Source organism: Acanthochromis polyacanthus, chromosome 22 (genome assembly GCF_021347895.1).
Source record: "Acanthochromis polyacanthus isolate Apoly-LR-REF ecotype Palm Island chromosome 22, KAUST_Apoly_ChrSc, whole genome shotgun sequence".
NCBI lineage: Eukaryota > Metazoa > Chordata > Actinopteri > Pomacentridae > Acanthochromis > Acanthochromis polyacanthus.
This window is the reverse complement of record NC_067134.1, coordinates 1204877-1212353: the sequence shown is the minus strand read 5'-3', so window position 1 is coordinate 1212353 and position 7477 is coordinate 1204877. Positions and strand designations below refer to the sequence as shown.

General features: G+C 40.3%; 1 pseudogene; it reads right to left on the bottom strand.

Moving 5' to 3' along the window:
- The window catches only part of LOC110957816 (protein FAM171B-like), a 7957-nt pseudogene extending 1254 nt beyond the window's left edge, over nt 1-6703 (bottom strand).
- Nucleotides 6704-7477: the final 774 nt, after the last annotated feature.

Genomic DNA, 7477 nt, shown 5'->3' with positions numbered 1-7477 from the left:
GTGGTTTGGTCTTTTTTCACCACCGTCAGTTTGGAAAACCGCGCTTGCCTCCTCCTGGGCTCCCGATGAGAACTTGTGTAGAAAAAAACATTTAAACAAAACCTCATGAGGACAGAAAGGACCGCTTTAAAGAGAGAAACCCAGACTGTAAATCTGCTGTCACTATGGCAACACTTGATAAACCACGAGGCTTAGGGTTAGGGTTGAGGCTTGAGTTGATTTGTCAGAGAAATTATTAGTGTGCTCCTCTGTCTGCTTTAACCCTCTAATCGCCAACAAGAATTAACAATTATCTTTAAAAAAAATCCCCAAAATGACAATTTATCAGCCAGAAACTGTAAAAACAGAAGAATTTTTCACTTTGACACAATCCTCATGAATCATCATTTATGACATGCAGTTTATTCAGAAAAATGAACCAAATCTGAGCCTAAAATCTTGATATTTCATAAAACTCGTTATTCTACGCATCTTTTGCAAAAATTGTGCAATAGAAAAAGTATTTTGTGAAAAACTAAAAATTCAGTGCTTCAGCTGAAATTAAACTATTTATTTATTTATGGCTAACTCAGCTCTGAAGACATAAAGATCAGAGAGTTCTTGCTTGAACTGCAGCCAGTGTTTACACACAGACCAGTATGGAAACAAACTAAAGATCTAAATAGTTTAATTTCTATCATATGTAGACTCACCATCTGTGAACATTTGGTTGATTCTAATTTGTTGTTTTTATATTTCTAAAATAAATATCATAGAAAGTTCATTTTAGATTTGTCCTTTTTTCTAATTTCTGTCATTTTAACGGTGTTATTCTCACAGAAGACATTCCTGAATTATTGCTACCTCTGTACATGGTCGCTCTGTTTCCATAGAGGTGCAGGACTTTGTACTGAACTGTGACCAGAACAACAAACTGTTTGTAGTTTGAATGGTTAAAGACCACTTTAAAGTCTTTTTAGCTGTTTGAGATAATCAAAAGGTCTAGACCTCTATCTACATTTTATTTTAGTCAAGTAAAGCTGTGTTTCAGAGAAACTTGCAGGGTTTGAATCCTTAACATTTTAATTGATTATCACTGTAGGGTCTTTAAAACTCAGTATTTATACTGAATATAAATTCAGTATAAATCTCTACTCTCTACTGGGAAACACTTTGAGCTTTTAAATGTAATTTAAATGTAATTTACTTTAAGGTGACTTGACTGAACTCTGAATGATGGTGCACCTTTAAATGCTGTTTACTGATATTTTCTGAGGCTTCTTACCCGCAGTGACACAGCAGCAAGGAAAGAAATCCGATCACGATAACCAGAGTTCCTCCCAGAATTCCCATCAGCAGGTAGGTGTGGTACGATAAGAAATCCAGAGAGCCGGCATGCCCGAGATAATCTGCAAGATAAAATGTGTCAGCAGACCTAGAACACGAACCAAACAACATTTTAATGAGTTCATGAGGTACCTCTAGATGAGGGCAGCGGGGCAGCGATCCAGGAGCCCAGATGTGAGGCGGTGTAAGTCCAGACCAGATCATCACCGACTGCTTTCACGATCCCCAGACCCTGGTTCTCCCAGGCACCTTCACACAGCACAGACACACTGTTACCTGCTGCATCTGCTGGTGTTCCTGCTCTGCTCCTCTGTGCTGGTGTTTCTTACCTGTCTTCAGGTTGAAGGTCCAGGCTGGGACGGTGTCCGAGGCCCTCAGGTGTGTGCCGTGTCCCAGCGGGAGACTGATCTGGATCGGACCTCGGACCTGGAGCTGCTGGCCTCCGGAGTAGAGCAAGACACTGACGGCTGCCACCGCCTTCAGCTCGATGCTTCTGAACACTGCACAGGTCAGAAAGTTACGTTTTAGTCGTTAAATCTCCAGCAAAACATTTTTGAAACAGTCAGGCATCACGGATCTGCTCCCTCCTAATGCAGAATTTTTAGCTTCGTACAGAATGTGGTTCAAACAAGCAGCTCATATTTGAGGAATTTTAAAATGAAGCATGTAAAATAATTTAATTAGGCACGTATTTAATTAAAAGACTGTAGGAAAGTCAAATCATTTTTTGCAAATAGCTGATGTAAATTTGGTTTTTAATAGTTGTATAGATAATATACATTTCAAACACATCAAGTCTTCCCTCATGTACTATTTTTAAACCAACTGAAGCAGATCCCATTTAAATTTGATCTGTCCTAGTTTTAGCTTCAGTTAGGCATCATTCCTCTTTTTCTAAATACAGGAAGTAGATCTGCTGTGTTCTGGAATAAAAGTCTTCCTGGTGTTCACCTGATTTGTTGCTGATGATGCCCTGGGTGCAGTTGGTGCCTTGGCCAGGTGGCGCTGTGGCACCGTCAGGTAGGCCGTCACCGTGGAGACGTCGCTTTGATCAGAGATGGTCAGGAGGTTCTTGGGGAACTTAACTTTGGGTTGGGAGGAGCTGTCTGTGAAACAAGATGATCAGGATGAATCCGGAATACTTCAGTGGCTCTGATTCCATGGATTTAAACTCTTTTAATTCTTTTCCAACTTGTGTGAACTCACCAGGTAACTTCCTGGTGATGAGGACTGAGTCTTCAAACAGCCAGATGTTTCCCTGACTGTGAGGAAGCAACAGCAGCGTCACCGCAGAGAAAACTGCAGAAAGAGAAGCAAATGGTCACAATGAAACACAAACACTCACATTTTAATCCAGTTAGAACGACAAATGCAGAACAAAAAGACCCCAAATGTGACCAAAATGATCAATGTGTCCATATTTCCTCCAGAAATACAGTCTTTGGTTGACATTTCACCAACTTTTGAGGCTCTAACATCAGAAGAGTTTGTTGCTCTTTTGACAAAATGTTGATGTGGACTGATTGGTAGGAAACAAAAGCCGGTGTTTACGCAGGTTAATATATTATCTGTTATTAATGTATTATTATTATATGTGCAGAGTTCCAGCTGCTTCCATGTTGAAATAAAAATGAGGCTTATTTTGCCTTAAAGTGCCTCCACAGGTTTGTTTCTGAGGGTGAAAACAGAAACGATTCCAGGTGTGAAAACGTGAAAATCTGCCTAAATATTTTACAGAAATTACATTTTGGGTGCTGAAATCGGAGAATCGGAAATTGAAACTGAATCAGAGGCTTTGCAGCAGCGGCAGCATGTCCTGCTTTGTGTCTGTAGATCCACCAGCAGATGGCGCTGCTGTCTGCCTCCTGCTGCTGGGGTTTTAGGTTTTGGCTCAGCAGAACAAAAGGGAGGCGCCTCTGAAGGAGCAGGTCTCCATTCTGGTTATTATCCTCATCACACCTGCTCCATGTTCCCCTGGAGCTCCACCTCCTCCTGCCTCATTCAGCAGACAATAGAGAGGAGCCCCCCTATCCAGCAGCCCCTCCATCCTCCATCCTCCCCTTCTGCATCCTGGACAAAGACAGGGACTCCCAACGCTGCTGCTGCTGCTCAGACAGTCATAGAAAGACTACAGCGTTCGGTTCCTCTCCAATAAACATAAACTGCTCCATCATGAACAAACCCAGAGACGAGCTGTTCTCAGACGCTTCATTCATCTATAATGACCATAAATAATGCAGTCACACGAGTGTGTGAGCAGACTGGGCTGACATTATTGTAATAAGTGGCTTTAAACGGCGTCACGGCCTTCAGGATCCTCCTTTAGTTTTACTGTAAACCCCAAAACCAGAGTTTAGGTTTGAAAGAGATGTTATTTATAAAATAAATCAACTAAATTCCAGCGTTTATCCCAGAGCGGAGCCATAAAAACAGAAAAAATCTGCAGATTTTCAACTTTCCAATGGTGCTTGAACTAACCATGTGTGACGTGCAGTTCTGTCTTAAGAAATGACCAAAGCTTAAAATAGCAATATTTAATAAAAATGTAAATGTCATTGTCTGGAAAATTCCCTAATTAGAAGGCCTTTTAATTTGTGCTTAAAAAAATGTGTGCTTTATTAAAGGAAACGATGTGCAGCAGAATAAACAACAGATCCATGCTTATTTGTAGTCTCAATTAAAACATAGGAATTTAAACTGGATTTGCTTTGAGTTTGTTTAAAAATGTTCATCAAAGGAAAACTTGACCCTCTGAACCCAAAATCCACCTTCAGGTAAGAAGATAGAAGAAGTGAATTGTTTTTGATGATCTGTGTCATTCTGAATGTATTATTCTGCACAGAAGACATTTCTGATATCATGCTTGTTCTGTTTCCTTTCTTTAGGACATAGAACTCTATATTGGAGAAAAAAATTAAGCCACAGTGGTAAAAATGAGACAGGATACATTAGTGCTCAGAATCCAGATGGTAAAAACGACCAGTTTTAAATAATCCAGAAGAGTTTAATGTGGATTTTATTTTATTTAGGTAAAGTTCTGTTGGGTTTTACTCCTTATTTAGGGTTAGTTATTTATCTTGGGTTCCCTGGGTGCTGGTTCTGGTTCTGGGACTTACTGGGCCTCTTGGCGGTGCTCCAGGGCAGCGGGTTCTGGACATAGCCCTCCATGTGGCCCAGCAGGGTCAGACAGAGGCCTGGACTGTAAACCACCCACAGCAGAACCTCCCCTCGAGGCCCGGTCTGGGCAGAACTCCTCAGGGTGTGGTTCAGGTAGACGTCCACGGTGGCACCGGGCAGCGGCTGGCGGGTCACCAGGTCTCTGACCAGAACCTTCAGGGCGAACTGGGCCTCTGTGGAGTCAGAACGTCAGTCATGAGTGGTTTCTGCACGTGCTCAGTGCAGCTCCAGCTCGTCCTCGCTAACCTTTCCCTGAACATGAAAAAGTGATGAGGCGGCCGAACGCAGTGAGAAAAAAAATGCATCAAAACCAAACGACAGCAGCAGAAAGAGAGAAGCTCCACTGCAGCGTTTCTCCTCATCCAGCAGCTTCTCCAGGTTCGGCAGCCTCCGAAAAGTCTTTTAAAGACAAACACGATGTCTCTAGATTTGGAAAAAATATCAGATTTTTAGAACAAATGCTGCAATTTGGTGTGAAATCCTTTGAAGCTTCAGTTCAGTATTCACTTTTTAATAGATTTAAAAGCCATTATGGATCATAACTTATGAACTATTAAAGATAAAAGCAGCTTCAAATGGAGGCAGAATGGTTATCAGACCAGCTGTGATGTTACAGAAATAAAGTAATATTAAAAAATAGAGATGAGAAAATTATTATAACCTCAAACAGTTAAACCATAAAAAAAATTAGAATTGTAATTTTTTTTGTTAAACACTCAACTGTTATTTGACCATTTTCCCTGTTTCGTTCAATTACAGATAATAACGGGTAAAATCACTGAAAAAAAACAAATAAATTTACTTGTTAGCTGTAAATTTAATATACACATCAACAGTCTGTATTTTTACTAAATGTAATTTCTTATTTTACAACATTTGAGTGTAAAATTCCATTATTTTACAGTATTTAAATTAGGTACAGATATTTGCCATTATTTCTACGCTTTTTAAAAAAGTAATTTAATTTTTTTTTGGCTTTAGTTGTTTTTTTACTGGTTGGTTTTATTTTACATGTAGAACAGCAAAATGTTTCAGTCGATGATCAAATAAGTAGAAATAGAAAATAAATTTAGATTTAAATTTCATATAGTTTTAAGCCTTTATCCTTTATTTTTTCTTTCATTTTACTTTTTAATGACATATTTTTAAATTATATATATCACAATTTAACAAATTCTAAATATAATGTTTGACTTAAATAAGTTACAAAAATGGTAAATAACTAGTATAATTAATAAATAATACCTTTAACTGTTATTTTACAGATTTTACCAGTTTTTGTTCAATCAGAGATGTTGTCTGTGAATAACATCCACAGTAATTCAGACTTTCACAATGTTTGAATGTGAGATTACAGTTGTTCTATATTTGACTGAATAAACTGGGAAATCTGTAGTTTATTTTTATTCAGTTAATTTTCTACAGGAGCAGCATCCAGGTTTCACACAACATGCAACCAGTGAAGTAAAGATTCAAACCTGCAGCTTTTCTGCTTTAATTATAGGAATATTTCAGTTCTGTTTAAACAGATGAACCCTGCAGCTCTGATATCTGGTCAAAGTTTCCTCCAGAACATCAATCCTTGCATCATTATTCATCCTGGTCCTGGTCCAGCTGGATCATCAGCAGTGTTTTATCTGCACATCTTTAGACTTTTATCTCTGCTCTGGTTCTCTCTGCTGCTGCTACTGCTGCTGTGTTTTCAGATTTACACCGTTGTACTGCGTGAATCGGAACCAGCAACCATGGAATAAAGAACTGAGTCCTTCTGGCTCCTCTAAAGCTCATTTCCATTTCCTCCAACAACAACAACAACCAGAACCTGGAGCCTCCTGTCTGTTTACCTGCGACCGGAGCCGACGGACCCAGCAGCCGCCCCGCCGCCCCGCCGTCGGTACCGGACGGTTCTCCCACCGCGCCTCTGAGGCCATTGTCCCCGGGCAGGCCGCCGCCCTCCTCCGCCGCTCTCACCGCCCCATACGGGCACCAGACCAGGAGCAGCGACGGCAGGAGGAGCAGCAGCGGCGGCGGCGGACGGCGATCAGCGGCGGGCATGACGAGACGGGCAGCAAAGACATAACGGACCGCAGCAAGAACCGGGTCCGGATCACCGAGGCCTCGTCTCCGCCATGGTTCCCGGTGATGCTGGTGAGACTGAAGGATGCTGGTGCTGAGGCTGGGCGGAGCGAAGATCGTTTCAGTAGCAGAGGAGTCACTGGAGGGAAAAACCGAGAACCAAGACGCACAAAGAAAACAAAACATATAACCTGTTAGTTCATTAATAGAGATATAACGTATATTCCTGTTTAACTCGGATTATATCTCTGTTTAACTCAGTTTATATCACTACTAATTTAGGTTAAATTACAACCAAGTAATTCTCTTGAGAACTTCCAGCCTTCTTGTGAAAAACATAAAATCCATCTTCCTGCAGGTCATACGTTCACAATAAACAGAATATAAATGAATCCAATTACAGCATTTTACTGGTTGTTTGAGCTCATAGTTCAGTGTATTTGTGTAGAACAATATTAATTAACGAAATAAGTGTTAAATGAAACAAAGTCACTGTGGTTGTGATTTCAGCGTCAGAGTGAGATGTCTTTCTGTGTTGACTATCTCTGATTCTACAGGAGGTGCTGTTTACATCATCGGTCTGGTGCCCTCTGTCGGCCAACGCCTCATGACCCTGGTGTTTACTGGTTGTACTGGTTTCATCACCAGCAAGTCAACAACAACAACAACAATATAATAATAATAATAATAATAATAATATCTGTAATTTACCAAAATAATTTAAATATTGTTATACTTCTTAATTCAAGTGGAGCTTTTTCACTCCAGCTGGTTCAGTTTTAATAAAGTTTTAGATGATGCTGAGCTGACTGGAAATCGGCAGTTAAATCTGATAAAATCCCTGCAGTAAAGAATGTAGAATACTTTAAAACAGCCAGAGTGATGGACAATATCGTCC